Source organism: Ixodes scapularis, unplaced genomic scaffold, assembly GCF_016920785.2.
Source record: "Ixodes scapularis isolate PalLabHiFi unplaced genomic scaffold, ASM1692078v2 PGA_scaffold4__175_contigs__length_147842914, whole genome shotgun sequence".
Classification (NCBI taxonomy): domain Eukaryota; kingdom Metazoa; phylum Arthropoda; class Arachnida; order Ixodida; family Ixodidae; genus Ixodes; species Ixodes scapularis.
The window spans coordinates 48,035,823-48,057,204 of NW_024609879.1; the positions used below are offsets into that span (position 1 = coordinate 48,035,823).

The window sequence follows — 21,382 nt, forward strand, 5'->3', positions numbered from 1 at the left end:
GTGACTGTTTTGCTTTCGTCAAATCTTCTCCACTCTGCTGGGGGATTGAAATGAAGCATAAAAAAGGAATGGCCTTCACAGGGATCGAACATGTGACCTTCGCGTTATTAGCACGGCGCTGTAACCGACTAAGCTAGCAGGCCTTTTTTTTTTTTTTGCCAGCTTGGCGTTTTTATTTTAGTATTGGGTGCTATTTACATTCTAAAAGGTCAGTGCTTTTGACACAACTTACAGCAACAATTATTTACATGACATATGAAACGAACTGCAGCTCAACCGATCAGCGTGGCGGCAGCCCTCTAGGGTTGCTTGCGGTCTGCAATGTCCTTACTTCACTAGAGATTAGAATCTCCCCCAGTGCTCCGTTTCCTCAAAAGAGGTTTCTTTGATGATCGATGACGTATACTTAAAACCATCTAGAAAGTGGCGCCACGCCGATTTTCCGCGTTCACGCACCAAAGTATGATCGGTGCGCGAGTTCCATATCGCATGCAGACCGATCAGAGTGAGAAGTTCGTAACACCTGCTTTGTTGCTGATCAAGAGTGACAAGAAACTTCATGCTGTGCCATGTTGGGTACAGCTCAATCCTTAACGTTGCGCGTAGCTGCGCCCGAAAGAGTTCGGCATTAGAACAATACAAAAACGTGTGTTGCAACGTCTCCGGAACAAGACATATAGCACAGTTCACGCCCCAGGGCAAATAAAACCCCTTTTGCTCCTCCCATGTTTTAACCGCCAGGACTTCCGTGTGGAAGCGCACAAAACAGTCCCTTGTGCCTGGGCGAACAGGGTAAACACTTAACCTTTTAAACACGTCCGATCTTTCGGCGTCGGGGAACATTTGGCGATACATTGGAGGCGGCATTACGAGGTCTAGGGTATCCCAACAAAGACGTCTCCTCTTTACTTTGTTTAGATATTCTCATGAGAAGCGTTCTTCGAAAAACCTGATCGCATCTCTGATCTCTTTGTAGTAGCGAAGCGTCGAGCACTTCTTTGGAGCGCCATCTGTCTCTTTCATCCAGGGAGCAAGGTAGTGTCCACCAAGCTCTCGGAACGCCGCCACCAGCGCGGGAGTTTTGTCTTGGTTTCGGAAAACAAGAAACCGCTGCACTTTTAGTTTTATTTCTAAGTTTACTAATCCGAGTCCTCCTTTTTGCCTACTTATGAAAAGGTTGCTCCGGCGCATTCTTTCGAAATCAGAACCCCAGACAAACGTTGCACAGAATCTATGCACTTTCTGTACATCGAGCTGCCTACACGGCACCGCTTACGCTGAATACCAAACGGTTGAAAAAAAAAAACACTGCATTGCTGACATACGCTCTATTCAAAAGTAGTACGTACCTCCCCCACCATTCTGGAAGCTTCGCCCTCAACGTGCTCAAATGTATGCCATCTACGCCTGTCCTGAGCTGCGTGCTGCCCAATCCGACCCCTAAGTAGTTGGAGATCTGTGTTGATCACGCTATACCTAAGAATAGTTCTGGCTTGGATGGCCATGGTCCCAGCCAGGTCCCGACCGATTTTGTTGGGTTCATTTTCGCTTTTGAAACGTCACAAAACTGACTGACATGTTCTACTGCCTTCCTCACCTCCTCTTGCGATTGCCCAATCAGTGTCACATCATCTGCGTATGCCAACAGTTTAACTGACATTGAGCCCAGGCAAGCTCCCCTTATGCTGTGGTCATTTAAGATTGCTTTGCACAGCGGTTCAAGGTAAATGGCGAACAAAATAGGCGACATTGGGCAACCTTGCCGTACGGACGACTTAACGGGGATGCTACACGACCTGCGCCTGTTGACCAAGAGTTTTGTACTGATGTCCCTATAGCATATTTTAAGAATTCACTAAAACTCTCCCGTTCCGCATTGCTCTAGTAAGGAGAATAAAAAAGTATGATTCACTCTGTCGAATGCTTTTTTTAAGTCTATTTGTAGGACGGCCGTGGGACGTTCCATGGCTTCCGCCGTTTCTGTGATAACTCTCATTGTGTGCAAGTTTGCGAATATTGACCTGTTCTTGAAGCCATACGTTTGATGATTTCCAACCAGGGTTTGGTAAACTGTTTCCAGGCGTTTTGCTAAAATTTTTGCCAGGATCTTATAATCCGTTGTTAATAGGCTTATCGGCCTAAAGTCTTCACTACTTGCAATGGAGCCCATACACTTCCGTTTTGGAATTAGTACCGTCACTGCCTGTCACATGGAAGGCGGGAGGAGCTTTCTTTTATACACGTCTTTGTAAACTTGCGTTAAAATGGGGACTAGTTCTTCTGAAAAGGTTTTGTAAAAAGCTGCGTCCAGACCGTCTACACCCGGCGATTTGTTCGGTGTTAGCTCCTTATGGCACTTCGTACTTCTGACTCGCTAATAGGCCTGTTCAGGAATTCAGTTGTTGTCTCTGGTACCTGTGGCATGATATCCAGCACTCGTTTCATTGCTTGCCCGTTGAGGTTCCTCTGTTTACCAGAAATGCTGTTGAAAAAGGTGACCAGGTCTCGTTCTATTTTTGCGGGGTCGGAGATGATGTTCCCTTTACTTTGAAGCTGATTAATTTGGTTGCGGCTGGCGCGTTCGCGCTCACGCGTTTTAAAGATTTTCGTAGGGTCTTCAGAACGCCCTAGCGTCCGTAATCGTGATCTGACCATTGCTCCGCGATACTCCTCCTTTAGTATTCCGAGCAGCTGGGATTTACATTCTCGAAAATCAGCTGTATACACACCGGGCGTCCTATTTTCTTCTCGAATTAGAGTTTGCAACGCCTTCGTCACGTCCCTCTTAACGGCCTTCCTTTCCCTAGACTTTTCTTGGCAAAAGGCTATAATGCATATTTTTATCTCTTTTAGCAGCTCCCAGTGTACGGCAGATGTGTTGTTTCCTTCCCCTTTATCTATGATAAGTATTCTAACTGCGCGCTGCAGCCCCTCCTCCTCGAGAGCATTTTCGTTTAGCTTCCAACTTTTCCAGCATGAGTCGCGATTTGGCTTTTCTTTTACCTTTCTTATCTGCGTAGCAACTATGGCATGATCGGAGAAAGCTAACGGCTTAACCTGATAGCTGGCCGTATCTACTGCTAAGCGACTTGAAGCATATATTCGGTCCAGGCGCGAGTGACAATCGCCTTGCCAATGTGTGTAGCCGGGAGCAGGTGCTTCTAAAATTTCATTACGTCTTGTAAATCAAAGTCTCGGATTAGCTTCTTTAGTTCCGTCAGACTCGCATCCTGTCGGAGCCCCTCCAAGGAGTCGTTTGCTCGAGTGACGCAGTTGAAATCTCCTCCGAGTGTAGTCTGCGCCGGGGTGTTCATGTTTTGTCTGAGCTGATTGAAAAAGTTTCCTTTCTACGGCGAGATTCGGCGCATGCGCAGAAATTAATCGTAATGTTTCATTATTGTAAACCCCATCAACCCCGCAAATTCTCCCACTCTGATCTGTCTCCCATTCCGGAAAGATCCCAATCCCGCTTCGCTTGCGAATTAGTATCGCCGTGCCTGCACTATGCGAAATTGCATGGGCATAACGAAATTCAAAGTGGTTTTCGAAAAATAGAACAGCCTGCTTTACATGTTCGGTGGTTAACTTAGTTTCTTGTAGCAAGGCCACCTTAACTCTTTCCGCTAAAATCGTGTTGAGTAGCCATTGCTTCCTTTTTTTGGGCTATCAAGCTAACGCAATTAAGCGTAATTATTTTTAAATTGAATTTTGCAAACTTTTAGTGCCTCCTTGGCTGCTCTTTTAACGTGTGGCATTACACCCAACCAACCACCACGCCCCTATAACATACAGCAGAGGGCAAATAAAGCGAACCTATACAGAGTCTTTCTGCCGGCGGGCGTCCGGCGGGATCCGAGGCTTGCGGTTGTATCGAAAACGTCTCTGGCTTGGCTGCTTCATCTTGAGCCGCTGTTCGTGCAGCCCTTGGCCTTCCTCCTCTGTGCTGGCCCAATCCTTTTTTTCCGATGGCTCCAAGTTGGCATGGTCCTTATCGTTCGGCGTAGCTTGCATCTCCACCTCGGTGCCCCCGTAGTCGCTGTTGGGCTCACTCACCTGACGTGGTGACGCAGCATTGACGGAAGCGCTGACTTCCGTGCTGCCGCCGTTTACGTCTGCCTTTGAGGTAGCCGATAACAGTGGGTAGTCTTGGAGCGTGGGGGGCGTGGCAGGCGCGGTATCTTCAGTGGCAGCCCTGTTGAAGGCGCTTGGCTCGGTGAAGTTACCCCTAGCCGTCGGTGTGCGGCCAGCGGTAATTTCCAATTCTTCCTCGTCCATAAGATGCTCGGACTCGTCGATGCCGCCCGTGCCGTCTGCGACGGTTGCATAGGTCCTGACGCAGTCGTCCTTTTCATGGCCAAAGCGTCGACACAGGTCGCATCGTGGCGTCTTACACTCACGTCGGACGTGTCCAGTCCTTCGACATCGCAGACACATTGGGGCGCGCCCGGGCGCAACGACGAGCACCGAGCCATGTGGAAGACGCAGCTGGTGTGGGAGCCTATCCAAAGTGACGCCTTCTTTAAGCTTGAGGCTTACCACTCTGGTAGTGGATTCAACTCCCTGAAATCCTCTTCCTGCCAGCCTTCTCGAGTGACGCCCTCGACCCTGCCATATTGCTGCGAGAGCTCTCCGGATGGTGTCGTCCGGGACGTCGCACGGCACCCAGTGCAGTTTTAACCGCACTTCGGCCTTGTTAGGGTCTAGCACCAGACAGCGCTTGACTCGTAGTTCTTGTGCGTCTTGCATCTTCTGCTTTGAAGCCAGCGAGTGGAAGGTAGCAATCCAGACGTGGTTCATTTGGTAGGAGCCGAATGCCTTGAGGTCTTGAAGGACTCCGATGCTCTGGAGCCCTGACTTGAAGTCACCAATCTTGTATGGCCTTCCCGAGACATCACAGTGCAAAATAAAAAACAGTGGTGCGCACGATGGCACCTGTTGGCAGGGGTGGCAGAATAATACTGTAGTCCTGGGGAATATCAGACGTAGCAAAACCACGGCCCGAAAGGGCCGTTGTCACAGCTCCGCTGGAGCCAGCCATCCGTGCGTCCGAGCGCGTCGAGCACCGGAAGCCGAAATGGGACTGAGCTAGCAGGCCGGGTGGCTGTTCCGCTTTCGTCGAATCTACTTCACTCTGCTAGGGGATTGAAATGAAGCATAAAAAAGGAATGGCCTGCACAGGGATCGAATTTGTGACCTTCGCGTTATTAGCACGACGCTCTAACCGACTGAGCTAGCAGGCTTTTTTTCTTTTTTTTTCTTTATTGCCGGCTTGGAACATAAACGTAGTTAAACAATCGCACAAATATTGGAAGGTTAAAAGCATTCGGCCCGGCCTAGCCGGCGCACATGGTTTAAAAAACTCTCAGGGCGACAAGACTGTCTAACACTGGAATTCAGTCAGGCTGTTCACTCTGTGCTTTATACAATTCTCTTAAGTGAACAATATGCTCGATAAAGTAATCCCGCACGGGGCGAGCATTGACGTCAGCATGTCGCACAGCCATCCTTGATTTCCACATGCTGTGCAGGGCCAAGGCCATCAACATGTCGTAGGGAACGCCCCCTTCACTTTCTACGGGAAGAAAACGGATGCCATAAGGTGACACTGGGAGACTCCTTTTTAAAGTACGCTGCATAATGTCCCAGTAAAATACCGCATCCCAGCAGTCCAAGAAAATATGATCGATAGTCTCGGGTTTCCGGCACAAGAGGCAGTTAATCGACCAAGGTACAAAAATGCCTTTTTCTTCAAGCCAGGGCTTAACGGGAAGCGCGCCGGTGTGCAGCTGAAAAAAGAGACTTCACGGCTGGCCTTACTGGCATCCGTTTAACTCGTTTGAGGACATCCTGGCCCGGGCCCTCACAGAAAAGAGACGGATACAAAGGCACGGGGAAGACCACCTCAACTAAGTCTTTGTACAGGCGCTTTCGTGTAACTTCGCTTAAAGGAGCTGTGCAACAATTTCAGGGCTTTGCTTAAATAATTGTGGAAGTTGATGCCTGACACTTCTGCAGTGAACTACAGAAAACAGATTTTGCCTGGATACCCTAGTTTTTACTTAAAAAAAAATGAAAAAGATCCAGGTTTTTGCCGCCTCTCAACTCGTGCATCGTCTTCCGGGTCACGTGCACAGTGACGTCACTAGAGTAGGCGCGGAGTTCCGGAAAAGTTCTCTCTTTAGAGCCATCAGCGAGCAGCGAGAACTCATCCGCTGCCGACCGCGTGACCACCCGTCCTTGCCAGTGTGGCGCTGTCCCCCTCCCCATCCGGCTTCTGGCGGCTGTTCGCGGTTTTGTGGACCTAGGATAGATGGCGCCACTAAAACTCCGTATAATAAAAGTTTTGTCGATGATACCAGGGTGTTGACGCATTTATATATATGTTGGAACGACAAGATTTGTAAAAAGAGTTACCTTTTATCGAGCAGGTATTCGCACAACTTGCTATCTTTCTTACAACGACCCAAGTGACGTCACGCCGCTTGTTTCTCATGGCCGCCGCTCGTGGCTGCAGGTCGGGAAATATTCCAAGTTTTGCCTCGCTATTACGCGGCGGAATCGCAACATTGCGATGAAAAGAGGTGTGTTTTCTGCCATTTGTGACACAGTGAACAATATCAAAAGCAGAAAATGCCAATTCCTTCAACGTTAAAATCGTTGCACAGCTCCTTTAAGTACTCCAACGAAAATCGAACCTTGAGAAAATCAAAAGCCAAAATCACCTCACGAAGAAAACCTCGAACCCGCGTACATCTGACATCACTCGAGGACACAACAAACTCAAACAATGCATTACGGAGCCTAACTTGTAATACAGTCCGCAGAAAAGGATCTCCCTGATCCCACAGGAACATAAATCTTGACACCACTTGTCGTAGAAACAGATGAGCCAGGCCTAGACCGCCACTTTTCACAGAGCGGAACAAATTTGTACGACCGGTGCGCTCCCACACCGACCCCCACACAAAAATTGCGAACACTCGGTGAAACTTTTGAACGCTGACTCTAGACATACACAAAGCTTGGAGCACGTACCAGACTTTAGCCACGATAAACAAATTACAAACTGTGGAGCGGGGAAACATTGAACGATTTGCTAGGATATTGAAATGAAGCATAAAAAAAGTGAAAGCCGTTTACAAATCCCTGTAACGCCGAATTGGAGTGCAGCTCTTGAGGAGGAGGAGTGAAGGGTACTGAGGGGAGGGTAGACCCCTACCCCTTCTCCTCCCCTCATTCTTTAATATGCTCCGGGGGGGGGGGGTCACGTGACCTCGGGGGGGGTGTCACGTGACTTCGGGGAGGGGGGTCACGTGACCTCGGGGAGGCGTGACCTGGGGGTCACGTGACCTTGGGTGGCACATGGGGGTCACCTCAAGGTCACGTGACCCCCAAGGTGACCCCCACGTGACCTCAGGGGGTCACGTGACCTTGGGGGTCACGTGACCTCAGAGGGGTCACGTGACCTGGGGGGTCACGTGGGGGTCACCTTGGGGTCACGTGACCTTGAGATGACCTTGGGAGGGGTCACGTGACCTCGGGGGTCACGTGACCTTGGGGAGAAGACCACGTGACCTCAGAGGGGTCACGTGACGGGGGTCACGTGACCTTCAAAGGGTCACGTGGGGTCATCTTGGGGTCACGTGACCTTGAGATGACCTTGGGAGGGGTCACGTGACCTCGAGGGGTCACGTGACCTTGGGGGTCACGTGATCCCAAGATGACCCCACGTGACCCCCAAGGTCACGTGACCTTGGGGGTCACGTGACCTTCAGGGGGTCACGTGACCTTGAGATGACCTTGGGAGGGGTCACGTGACCTTGGGATGACCTTGGTTACGCCGACGGCGACGGCGACGCCAACGGCGACGCCGACGGTGACGCCGACGCCGCTCAAGCCGAGAACGGGCCCCTAAGAGCTGCGCTCTAAAAGGAATGGCCTGCACAGGGATCGAACCTGTTACCTTCGCGTTATTGGCACGACGCTCTAACCGACTGAGCTAGCAGGGCTTTTTTTAACATTTTATTTAAAACACACATTATTCACAGGGTTAAAAGCCTCACGGCACTGTCCGCTTGTTTGACCGTTTGCCTTACATTGAAGGGCAGCGTAGGAACTTTGCAGCATTCAACCCCACACAGTACAGCTCCTTAAGAATATTAGTGCACCCTTACAGGCCACTCTGACGTTTTCTACTGTACTCGCAATAAAGGGGCAACCTTCTAGCGCCTTTGCAAACGCGCTTTCCACGTTGTCCAGCATTCCAAGCCTGGTTGTTGCGTTGTCTCTATAATCGAGTCGACATGCATAAAAGCCCCGAGAAAGTGGCGCCAAGGTGGCTTTGCTCCTTCCACTGCAAACAAGTGATTATTCCGCGAGTTCCATAAGGCATGAAATCCAAGAAGAGCGAGAACTTCCCAGGCTCTGCTTTTCGGATCTGAGCCGAACTGCAAGTATTTGACCTTTTTCCAGTCCATATAGAAATCTGTCCGCAACACCGCTCGAAGCTCGGCCCAAAACAGCTCGGCATTCGTACAGTACAATAATACGTGCTCCAGTGTTTCTGGAACCTGACAAAGTGCACAATTTGTAGACCAAGGTTCAAGAAACCCTTTCTTCACTAACCAAGTCTTCACGGGGAGTACCACCCAATGCAGGCGGAGGAAAAAATTCTTTGACCCCATTTTAACTGGATAGCGTCGAAGACGCTGGAGAACATTACTTACACACACCTTCTGCACTAATGCGATACAATGGAGGCGGCGTCATTGATTCTAGCGTATCCCAGTACAATGTTTTCCTTTTAACCTTATCGAGATACTCCCTTGAAAACCTCGCTTCGAAAAACTGTATAGCATCCGCTATTTCTTAGTAAAATTTAAGCACGCGTGAACGGGCGACTCCTGTTGCACCTTCAAGCCAGGGACTCAAACATGCTCCTCCAAGTTCTCTGAAGGCCGACAAAGTGAAAGTACTTTTATGATCCCTAAAGAACAAGAAGCGGTGCACTCGAAGTTTCAGCTCAACATTTACTAATCCGAGCCCGCCCTTCTTCTGACTTAAGAACGGGTTATTTCGTCGCATGCGCTCAAAATTTGATTCCCAGACAAAGGTCGCAAACAATCGATGCACTTTTGCAATGTCAAGAGATGCGCACGGTACCACTTGTGCCGTATACCATGCAGTCAGAAAGAAAACTGAGTTACAAATGTGTGCCCATTGCGTTAACGAAATATATCTGCCGTGACAGTCTGCCGCTTTGAATCTCAGGCGATTTAAGTCCACTCCGCCTCGGCCCGTACTCAGCTCTTCGACGTCTAAACAAACTCCCAGATAACTAGACACCTTGGACGTCCACGGGATGCCAAGAAAGCGCTCTGGCTTCGTTTCCCAGCCACGTAGCCAGGCACGAGCCGACTTTTCCGGGTTCATTTGCGCGCCGGAGACGGTGCAGAAGTTCCTAATATGCTGCACAACAGCCTTCACGTGAGTTCCCGACGAACACACCACCGCCACATCGTCGGCGTACGCCAGGAGTTTAAGTGAGCCTCAGGACAGCACCAAACCACTGATGCTCGCATCGCGAACAATTGCTCTGCAGATTGGCTCCAGGTACAGTGCGAACAAGATTGGCGAGAGTGGACAGCCCTGCCTCACTGATCTGCTCACAGAAATAGGAGCGGCCTTGTTCCCGTTTACAATTAGACGGGTTGAGATTCCGCGGTAGCACAGTTGCACATATCGCAGCAAGCGCGCACCAATCCCGCACGACTCCAGAAGAGAAAAAAAAAAAAAGAATGACACACTCTGTCAAAGGCTTTGCTCAGGTCAACCTGCAGAACTGCCAGCGGACACTGTAGCACCTCTGCCGTTTTGCACACTACACGCATTGCATGCAGGGTCGTTGCAATCGTTCTTCCTTTGATGCCGTAGGTCTGGTGGTCTCCAATGACGCTGCCAAGTCCTGACTCCAGCCGCTTCGCGAGAATCTTGGCCAGGATCTTGTAATCGCAGGTTAACAGACTGATCGGTCGAAAGTGACCAACTCCAAGGGGTCCTGCGACGTTCTTCTTTAAAATTAGCACGGTAAACGCTTGACGAATCGAAGGCGGGAGCAGTCCCCGGCGCAGGATGTCGGCGAACACGTCCCGAAGAATCGGGGCCAGTTGCTCAGCGAAGGTTTTGTAAAAAAAGCTCCCAAGGCCGTCGACACCGGGTGATTTGCAAGGGGCCAACTCCTTGAAGGCCCTCTACACTTCGGCTGCCGAGATCTCTTGGTTGATTTTCTTTCTTATAGACTCTGAAACCTTTGGCAACGATCCTTTGTATATTCCAGATGTTTGCTCGTTTCCGTCCGCTGTAAACAGAGTGGTGTAAACATTCACAGAGGCAGCCTCGATATTCCCTTGCCGCGTAACTGTGCCCTGGCCGACTTGTAGCTTGGTGATCTGGTTGCGACTTGCGTGCTGTCTTTCTCGCGTTTTGAACATCTTACGGGGCTCTTCGTTCCTTTCCAAGGTGAGAGTTCTACTTCGAATCATGGCACCTTTATAGTCGTATTCGAGGAGCTCAAGAATTCGGCCTTTGCAGTCTCTAATGTTGCTCATGAACACTCCAGGCGTTTTGTTTTCCTCAGCTATAAGAGTGCGTAAACTCTGTGTCAAGGAACACTTCACCGCCTTTTTTCGGGCGGCTTTCTCTTAGCTAAACCTAAAGGCTGTCAGTTCTTCATGAACACTCAGTCGGTAGCTCTTCCGCTTTTGTAGCGTCTTCTCCAGTCAGCTCGAGGAGTGAAATGAAGCATAAAAAAAGGAATGGCCTGCACAGGGATCGAACCTGTGACCTTCGCGTTATTAGCACGACGCTCTAACCGACTGAGCTAGCAGGCCGGCGGCTCTTCCGCTTTCGTAGCGTCTTCTCCAGTCAGCTCGAGGAGTGAAATGAAGCATAAAAAAGGAATGGCCTGCACAGCGATCGAACCTGTGACCTTCGCGTTATTAGCACGACGCTCTAAGCGACTGAGCTAGCAGGCCGGTGGCTCTTCCGCTTTCGTAGCGTCTTCTCCGGTCAGCACTAGGAGTGAAATGAAGCATAAAAAAGGAATGGCCTGCACAGGGATCGAACCTGTGACCTTCGCGTTATTAGAACGACGCTGGAACCGACTGAGCTAGCAAGCCTTTTTTTTTTATTACCGGCTTGGCAGTAAAACATACAATACTGGACGGGGATTAACGATTAAAAGCGTCCGGCAAGCGTTGTCCCGGCGCGATTAGGTTAAAATTCCTTCAGTGCGACCAATCCGTCCAGAGCTGACAGCCAGACAGGCTGCTCGCTCTGCGCTCTGTACACTTCTTTTTTTTTTTTCTTTATTGCTTGATTTTGACAGGGACAATGCAATAACATACACTCAAAATAGGAGGTTAAAAAAACATCAGCTCACCTGGCTGACGCAAAAATGTTAAAATTCTTTGAGGTTAGCAAGCCCCTCAATCAGTGGCAACCATTCAGGCCAAGGTTGTTGGGCCTTATACACTTCTTTCATAAAGCACATTTGCTCTGCAAAATACCTGTGCACAGGTCGCAGATCGACGTCTGCATGGCGCACGGCCATGCGACACCGCCACAAACTGTGAAGGCCCAGCAGCATGACCATGTCTAGAGGTACGCCCTCTTCCCCTTTTACGGGTAAAAAACGAATTCCATGCGGCGTAAGAGGCAGGTCCTTTTTGAGCGTTCTTTGCAGTACGTCCCAGAAAAACACTGCATCCCAGCAGTCTATAAAAACATGTTCGATTGTTTCCTGCTTTTTGCATAATATGCAGTTATCGGTCCACGCAATAGGCACTCCCTTTTCGGCTAGCCATGCTTTGACAGGTAAGGTTTGGCTGTGCAACTTGAAAAAAAAAAAACGTTTTGGTTGAGGCGGGAATGACCATTCTTTTCACACGTTTTAATACGTCCTGCCCTGGGCCTTCACTGAAAAACATACGATACAAAGGAGTGGGAAAAATTAAATCAATAATGTCGTTTGTCAACCGTTTCCGCGAGACACCGCACAAGTATTCCAAAGAAAAGGGCGTTGTTAAAAAGTGGTAAGCACCAACGACTTCTTTTAGATAACCGCGTACAGGACCACTGATGTCTATGCCAGACGACACAATGAACTCAGGAAGAGCGCTGCGCAGCCTCGCTTAAATGACCGTACATAAAAAAGGATCTTTCTGGTCTTGAAGAAATAAAAATCTATTAACCAGCTGCCTTACAAACAAATTGGAAAGCCCCAGACCGCCAACACTGACCCTTCGGAAAAGATTCGTTCGGCTCGTCCTCTCCCATACCGAGTTCCAAATGAAAACGGCAAATACACGATGAATGCGGTGAACGTTAATACGTGAACAATGCAACACCTGCAACACGTACCAAATCTTCGCAGCAAGAAATATGTTACACACAGATGCACGCGCAAAAATTGATAAACCATGGCCTCCCCACTTGTTCGCCTTCGCGCGCAGAGCCTCAGTCTCATCGCGCCAGTATTCGTCAGTGTTGCGGTAGTGATTCAATGGTACCCCAAGATACCGAGACGGCGAATCCGCCCACGTAATGCGTTCATACACAGTCGGCGAGGAAGGCCAATCGCCGTGCCAAAGACCCACACACTTTTCAAAGTTAACAAAACTGCACGTATGGTCGCAAAACATTTCTGTCAACTCTACGGCTTTCTTTACACTGTCTTTGTCGCTACAAAAAATTGCCACGTCATCCGCATATGACAAGATGCGGACTTCAACAGTTTGTAACTTAAAACCTCGAATACAACTACTATCAATAACGCTTAAACAAAAAGGTTCGAGAAAAATACAAAAAAGCAAGGGTGAAATCGGACAGCCTTGTCTCACGGAAGAAAGGAGAGGAACGCGCTCAGTCACACATTTGTTCACCACAAGTCGAGTGCGCAATTTTTGTATGCCATACGTATACCATCACACAAAACTGCTCCCACATTTACATGGTCTAAAATAGCAAAAAGGACTTGATGGGACACCCGGTCAAAGGCCTTTTCCAGGTCGACTTGTAACATTGCCACTCTTCTTTCCATAGTGCCGCAGCATTCCAAAATACTTCGTGCAACGTGCACGTTCGTTACAATACTCCTTCCCTTTATACCACACGTCTGGTGCGGGCCGACGATAATGCTAATGACACTTTGTAATCGTTCCGCTAACACTTTCATGAAAATCTTGTAGTCTACATTGGTCAGTGTAATAGGGCGGTAAGAACCAACGGAACGGAGTTTCAAGCGGTCTTCAGTTTTAGGAATAAAAATCGTGTGTGTGCACAAAAACGACGGGGGCAAAACATTAAGAGTATACGCTTCGGTAAACACACAGTGCAAAAACGGGGCAAGTTGATCTTTGAAAGCTTTGTAAAATTCTGCTCCTAAACCATCAGGGCCGGGTGACTTTCCCGGTTTCAAGTTGTCGATGGCTTTTTCTACTTCCCACAACATTATAGGTTGTTCTAACTTTTCTTTTAATTCGTCTGCCAGCTTCGGCATTAACGGCAAATAAGAACTCCGAAACCCGTTCTTTTTAGGCTCACGATAACTGAACAATTCTTTATAGTACTCAACAAACGCGCGTTGTATGTTCACGTTATCGCTCGTCAGAACCCCCTGATACGAAATTTCCGTGATTTCATTTTGACTCGCATACTTTCTTTCCGCGCCCATCGCCCTTTTCGTGGGTAGCTCCCCAAGCGATAACCGGTTCCATCGCGCTCGCAGCATGGCCCCCTTGTATTCTTCGGTATCGAGAATTTCGAGGCGCTTTTTGATACTGATAATTTCATCCGAAAAAGAACCTGGCGATAGGCATTCCTCCAGCATCAACCTTTGAAGCAGCTTGTTTATCTCGCGCGTTTCTTTCTTTTCGTTATGCTTCAATAAGCTGGAGCGCTCGATGGAAGTCAATTTTATTACCTGTTTAAACAATTCCCATTTTACTCCAAATCCTTGCCCTTTTGCGCTCGCTGAATCTTCAAGAATTTTCCGGACTGCTTGTACAAAAAAGCTCGTCTTCAAGGAGTTTGGAATTAAATTTCCACAAGTCCCACGTGAACTTTTTAGGCGTATCTTTGGAGGAACAAATTAAAAAAGAAACAAGGCAATGATTATAATGCAGTTAAATGCAAAGGTGCAAGCGAGCTGGACAAGAATGACGAAAGTAATCCCTGGAGAAGGGGAACAAGAGGGACAAAGGACAAACATAAATCTCCAAACACAGCTAGGTGACTGGTGAGCGACCGAAAAAATCCGCCTGGTCCGGGTATCGAACCCGGGACCTCTCCATTACAAGTGGAGCCTCTCCACTTGTAATGGAGAGGTCCCGGGTTCGATACCCGGACCAGGCGGATTTTTTCGGTCGCTCACCAGTCACCTAGCTGTGTTTGGAGATTTATGTTTGTCCTTTGTCCCTCTTGTTCCCCTTCTCCAGGGATTACTTTCGTCAAGGCAATGATCACTGAACGACACGTGATCAACGGCGTATTGCTTGCACGCTCTTACAAGGTCGAGTGAGACATACGCTCTATCCAAGCGTGCATGACTTGCACCTTGGAAATGCGTGTACTTTAAACCTCTACCGCGGGACGCGCAGTGGGCAATGTCTTCTAAATCGCACCGCTGAAGCATGTCGCAGAAAAACACGGTGCTCGCGTCCCGATACCTCACGCTATTTGACCTATCCTGCGGCGCGCACACATAATTAAAATCGCCCAATAATATAACTAATCGATCAGTTTGAACGTACTTTTCAATAAACTCGAAAAAAAAATAAACGTTCCTCCGTCTTAATAGGGGCATAGATGCACACCACACGAAATTTGTAGTTGGAAATAATAAAATCGCACAAGACAAAGCGCCCCGAATCACAACTAACGACTTGTTCGACGGTCCCGATAGATTTCTTTAGAAATAAAAGACAACCCCCCGACGTCCCTCTAGCGTGGCTGACGCACACGTCATACCTCGCTTCAAAAAGCCGTACCATGTTCTCCGTCTGGGCCTCGCCTTCCATTTTTGTCTCTTGAACCGCGACTATATCCAGGTCATTCTCGATAAACAAGCGGTTTACCTGGTATTGGCGACGCCTGGCACAAAAGCCGCGCACGTTTAACGTGCCTACCCGTAAAGATCGTTCAAGGTTCATGGACGGTTGAAAGGGAGGCTAGACGGAGAACAAGGTAGGCTCGCAAAAAAAAAAAAAAGCGCTCGCACAAGAAAAAGTTAATGGAAACAAAAATACGGTTGACACTTGCACTGACGTTTAGGCCCGAAAAGACTCACAGGGAATCCTTCCTGCGACGATCGCCCGGCGGGACACGCGGCTTCGCCACGACCCGAAACTTCTTGATTCCTGGCACAGGCAGCCCGCTGGCGGCCATTCCGGCGAGTGCAGCTGGTGCTGGCGCAGGGTCCCTCGGTCGCTTGAGAGTGGAGTCCATGTCTGTGTCCTGGCACTCTTCCATTCCGGCATCGCTGTTTTGACCACCGGGATGGCCGGGCTTCGTTGCCGATGGACCGCATCCGGAAATTGCTGGCTCATGGGGCAGGCGCTCCTTAGTGTCGTCGCTGGGCGTGACTTGCGCTTCGGATTTCTCCTCGGGGTTGCGCACGAAGGACGCTGCGTCAGGGTTGCCGTTGTCGTTGGGCGTGGGCGTACCACTAGGCTCCGTCGATGGCAGGGTGACGGGCGATGACCCTCCGACGGCTTCCTCTGCCTCCGCGTCGTCCATGACGTAGTCGGTATTGTCTTCCGACTTGCGGTCAGGGGCGATAGACGCGTAGGTTTTGACGCAGTCTTCTGCTGCGTGGCCGTACCGGTGGCAGTCCGTACAGCGAGGGACGCGGCAATCTCACCGGATGTGGCCCGTACGCCGGCACCTAAGGCACAGTGGGGCCCGTCCTGGCACAACGACGAGGACCTTGCAGCCTTCTAGGCGAATTTCGTGGGGGAGGCTGTCGACGGTACAACCGTCCTTGAGAGTCAGGCGTACCGTTCGGGTGTTTGACTCGACCGCCTCGAAACCTTTTTCCTTGAAGAGGTCTCGCGTTACGTCAGTCACTTTGCCGTACGGTTCCCTCTCCTTTTTTACGTGACAGCTCGGCACGTCATAGGGCACCCAGTACAGCTTGAGCCTGACTTCCACGTTGGCAGGGTCCATTACGAGGCACCGCCCCCCTTTTACGGTTAGTTCTTTAGCGTCCACTAACCTCTGCTTTGCTGCAAGCGAAGCCATCCGTAGCATCCAGACATGGTTCATCTGGTGCGGTCCCGCCGACACCAGATCTTTCAGCAGTTGCAGCCGCAGCAGTTCGTCGCGGAAGTCTTGAATCCGGTATGGCCGGCCCTTTACGTCACAGTGCAGAATCACACAGTTCATGGCGATGTATCCATTGGGCAGGGGAGGCAAAATAATTTTGTACTCGTCAGGGTTCCCAGTGGCAGAATTAGCAGACATACCACGGCCAAACGCGGCCGCTGTCACCGCTCCTACGGAGCTCATGATACACACGTCCGTTCGCTTCGGCTGCCGGAAGTGGAATCAACTCTGTACACTTCCCGTAGGTGAACAATACTCTCAATAAAGTAGTCTAGAACTGGGCGAGCGTCCACGTCAGCATGGCGAACTGCCATCCTCGATTTTCATATACTATGCAGGGCCAAGACCATTATCGTGTCATAGGGCACGCCCCCGTCCCGTTCGACACAAAGAAACCGGATACCATACGCCGACACTGGGAGGCTCTTTTTCAAAGTATGCTGCATGATATCCCAGTGAAACACTGCGTCCCAGCAGTCGAGGAAAATATGGTCTACAGTTTCGGGCTTCCTGCACAAAAGACAACCGACCGTCCAGGGCACAAATATACCTCTGTCTTGAAGCCAGGGCTTAACGGGTAGCGTTCCACTATGAAGTTGAAAAAAAAGAAGGATTTCACCGCTGGACGTACTGGCATCTTTTTTACCATTTTTAGCACATCTTGGCCGTGGCCCTCACAGTATATGGAACGGTACAAGGGCACAAGCAAAACACTATCGACAAGATCTTTATACAAGCGCTTCTTTGTGACCTCGCTTAGATACTGAAGCGAGAAGCGCACCTTCAGAAACTGAAAAGATATAATAACTTCGGGCAAAAAACCCCGCGCACTCCGGCACCTAATGCTGCTCGCTGAGACAACAAATTCAGGCAACATATCACACAATCTAACTTGTAACATAATCCGCAAAAAATCATCTCTCTGGTCCCGTAGAAAAAGAAATCGAGACACAATCTGCCTAAGAAACAAATGAACCAAACCAAGCCCCCCCCCACTTTTCACAGAGCGAAATAAGTTTGTGCGACTGGTTCGCTCCCATCCCGAGCCCTACACAAAAACCGCGAATACTCTATGCAACTTTTGAATATTGGTCCTAGACATCCACAGTGCGTGGAGAACATACCACACTTTAGCCACAAAGAACATGTTGCACACGGTAGAACGAGCAAAAATTGAGAGATTCAAGCCTCCCCACTTAAGCGTTTTAGCGCGAACCTGCTCAACTTCTTCTCTCCAATACTCAGTCGTATCTTTGTAATGCTGAAGAGGCACTCCGAGGTACTTAACCGGCGAACAAGTCCAGTGCATTCTTTCGAACCCAGCCGGTGTGGTATCCCAACTACCATGCCAGAAGCCCACACATTTGTCCCAATTGATGAGACTCCCAGAAAATTTACAAAAATCAAGGGCATCCTTAATCACTTCATTAATGCTTTCCTTATCGTCGCAGAACACAGCGATATCATCTGCGTACGAAAGGACCTTTACTTCGCTTTTCAACAGCCTAAAGCCGCGGATTTTCTCGTTGAATAACAGCTTTAAACAAAAGGGTTCCAGATAAAGAGCGAACAACAAGGGTGATAAAGGACACCCTTGCCTGACAAAGGAGAGAACTTGAAAACTTTCACTACCGCGCTTATTTACAATAATGCTCGCGAAACACTCAGCGTAAGACATTTTAACTCCTTCTAAGAGTACACAGGCAACGTTTACTTGATCTAAAATGCAAAAAAGAACATCGTGTGCTACCCTATCAAAAGCTTTGTCAAAGTCAAGCTGCATCATAGCCACGCGTTTTTCAAATACATCGCAACATTCTAAGATGCTTCTTGCAATGTGTATGTTAGTGACAATCGTTCTCCCCTTAATGCCACATGTTTGATGAGTCCCAACGATGGAGGTTATTACGCCTTGCAGTCTTCTCGCTAAGACTTTCATAAACATTTTATAGTCCACATTTGTAAGGATAATTGGTCGATACGACTTAACGGATAGCAGTTTCGCGGGGTCATCACTCTTTGGAATTAGTACTATATGCGTTTGGCGAAAAGATGGGGGCAATACTTTTCTTTCGTTTGCTTCCATTATCACGCGGTGCAGGGCTTCGGCCACATCGACTTTAAAAGCCTTGTAGAAAGCTGCACCTAAGCCATCGGGACCAGGCGATTTTCCCGAACCTAGCTCGTCAATTGCCCTTTCTATTTCCCTCACACTAATCGGTGCTTCCAGGCGATCTTTAACGTCGTCGTCTACCTTTGGCATGAGGTTTAAAAAAAAAAAAAACGTTATCAAATCCTCTGTCTCTTTGTCTCCGACGTCCCACCAGGTCCCGATAGTAATCTACGAAAGCACGCTCGATTATCTTACGGTCCCGAGTAACCGTGGTCCCGTACTGTATCTCGTTTATTTCGTTTTGCGTCGCATACTTCTTTTCGTCGCCAAGCGAGCGCTTAGTCGGCGTTTCTCCTAAAAAGAGTCGTTCAGCGCGGGCCCTTATCGCAGCCCCTCTGTATCTTTCGATATCAATAAGCTCTAATTTACTCTTTACTTCTTTTATTTCTTTAATAAACGCACCGGGTCGCGCACTTTCTACGCTTACAAGAAAATCCAGCTTACATTGTAGTTCCTTTTCCTTTTCTTTTTCTAGACGGTGTAAAATACGTGATCTTTCAATCGCGTTGATTTTAACTTCATCTTTAAAATTCTCCCATAGTTCGACAAAACTTCTCGACTCGACAGCAAACAGGTTTCTAAGACTCTTCTTTACTCCGTCAACGAAAGTTTCATCTTTCAGCATCTTGTCATTGAGTTTCCACAGTTCCCAGTTAAACCGCGATTTTGTTTCTTTTCTCCCAATTGTGAAAGCAACTAAACTGTGGTCACTAAAAAATACGTGCTTGAACTCGTTGTTCTCAGACAGAGGAACCAGGCCCGCTGAAACATACGCTCTATCTAATTGCGCGTGACTATCTCGTTGAAAATGCGTGAATTGGGGAACAAAAAAACTAGACAAAAACAAGCCGACGTCTTCCAGGCCGCACTCTTGCACTAGAGAATTCAATAAAAGAGCGCTCTAATCCCGCACAGGCAAATTACGTACTCTATCTTCAGCGCCGCATACACAATTAAAATCCCCCAACAATGTAACAATTCTTTCAGAATGTAGGTAAGAAGCAACGCGCTCAAAAAAAACTCTTCGATCACCCTCCCGATTTGGCGCGTACAGGCAGACTACCCGCCACCGGTAGCCAGAAAATGAAAAGACACAAACAATTAAACGTCCCGTATTGCAAACAACGACGGTTTCTACTAATATGCCTAAAGAATTACGGAGAAAAAGAGCGCAACCCCCAGATGACCCAACCGCGTGGCATACACATACATTGTATCGTGATTTGAAAGGTTGCACCATGCGGTCCGTTTGCTCTTGGCTTTCCACCTTTGTTTCTTGAACAGCAACTACGTCCAAGTCGTCTTCCAGGAGGAGGCGACTGAGTTGATACTGTCGGCGCCTTGCTGACAGACCTCTCACGTTCAGCGTGGCTACACGAAGAGCTGTTTCAAGCCTTACTGCCATGAATTAGATCAAACGGGCCGCATGGTGCCTAACTTGGCTTTGCTGCAAAGACGAAGTACTAATGAACCGGGTGCCTCGCCGGTAGTCAGGATATCCCAAAGAACCCACCGACCGCGTCTGCCGGGTCCTCAACGAACAAACTCGGGGCTCTCGTCCTCTCCAGTGTCGTTCGTCTCGAGCTCGAAACGAGTTGCCACTCGGAGCCCGGGCCATCACACCTAAGGTGGTGATGTCGCCGTTGGACATCGCTCAGTCGGAATGTTCGGTTTGGGCTTGAAGCTCATTCGTCGCACCGACGCCGCTTTTGGAGGTGGCTCCTTGGGGAGAACCGCGCTGGTGTTCAGTCCTTTGAAGACGCCTTCCTCGCGAGCCCGCTTGGCGACTGCGCCGCTGGATCTTCCCTCGTCACCGCTCCAGTCCTCCGGCTCCTTGTTGGGCGTCGCCACAGGCACCGAGCTGTGGGTCATGGATACGTCTTCCGCTGCAGACACGTCACCCGCAGCCCGCGCTTGAGGTAGAGGACGGTTCTCGACGACGCTCCGGGTGCCATTCATGTCCTCGGCACTGTGCGGGGGCAGTGCCTCTGGGAGTGGTAGTCCCCCTGCTCCGTCGGCAGCGTCTTCGGACTCGGTCGCGTCTATCAGGTACTCGGACGCGTCCTCATTCTCCACGGGCCCTGTAACGGTCGCGTAAGTCCTGACGCACTGGCTTTCCTCGTGGCCAAATCGTCGGCAGAGTGCACAGCGCGGCACACGAAACTCACGCCGTATGTGGCTTTTACCACGGCACCGTAGACAAAGCGGCGCCCTGCCCAGAACTACCACGAGGGCCAGGTCCCCGGCGACTCGCAGTTGGTGAGGGAGGGCGTCCACCGTGACTCCTGCCTTGAGCCTCAGAGACACCGACCGCGTCGTCGACGACACGCCGGCGCAACCTTGAGCGCGCCACCGGTCCCTGGTGACTTCTGTGACCTTTCCATAGGGCGCCAGGGCCAAATGCGCCTCGTCGTCAGGAACGAAGTGAAGCAGCCAGTGGAGCTTCAATCGTGTATCCTGGTTGCTCGGGTCGACCACGATGCACCGGCCCTCCTTGACGCGGAGCTCACCTGCAGCGAGCAGCTTCTTTTTCCCTTCGACACTCCTGAAGGTGACCGCCCACACATGGTTGCATTGGTAGGCCCCCAGGGCAATTACTTCGGAGAACAGCCCCACACCGTCCAGGGCGTCGCGGAAATGTTCCAGGCGGTAGGGCCTTCCTCTCACGTCAGTGTGTAAAAAAAACGGTATTCAAAACTGTTGTACCTGTAGGAAGTTGTGGAAAAATAACTTGATACTCCTGGGCATTAAATTCCGTGTTCCTGTTACCGCGGCCGTGGGCCGCTGATACCGCTCCGACGGAGCACATGATGACATGTCCGTTCG

General features: G+C 49.6%; 5 non-coding genes and 2 pseudogenes across 5 annotated transcripts; all 7 read right to left on the minus strand.

Moving 5' to 3' along the window:
• Positions 1–327: 327 nt before the first annotated feature.
• LOC120840647 lies at positions 328–867 on the minus strand (annotated as a pseudogene).
• Positions 868–5,166: 4,299 nt separating this feature from the next.
• On the minus strand, positions 5,167–5,240 carry Trnai-aau. Its single transcript has one exon. It is a non-coding gene; the product is annotated as a tRNA-Ile (tRNA).
• A 2,695-nt stretch (positions 5,241–7,935) lies between these two features.
• Positions 7,936–8,009, minus strand: Trnai-aau. The gene has a single exon. It is a non-coding gene; the product is annotated as a tRNA-Ile (tRNA).
• Positions 8,010–10,815: 2,806 nt separating this feature from the next.
• Positions 10,816–10,889, minus strand: Trnai-aau. The gene has a single exon. It is a non-coding gene; the product is annotated as a tRNA-Ile (tRNA).
• Positions 10,890–10,959: 70 nt separating this feature from the next.
• Trnai-aau lies at positions 10,960–11,033 on the minus strand. Its single transcript has one exon. It is a non-coding gene; the product is annotated as a tRNA-Ile (tRNA).
• Positions 11,034–11,103: 70 nt separating this feature from the next.
• Trnai-aau lies at positions 11,104–11,177 on the minus strand. Its single transcript has one exon. It is a non-coding gene; the product is annotated as a tRNA-Ile (tRNA).
• A 4,165-nt stretch (positions 11,178–15,342) lies between these two features.
• On the minus strand, positions 15,343–21,365 carry LOC121046711 (annotated as a pseudogene).
• Positions 21,366–21,382: the final 17 nt, after the last annotated feature.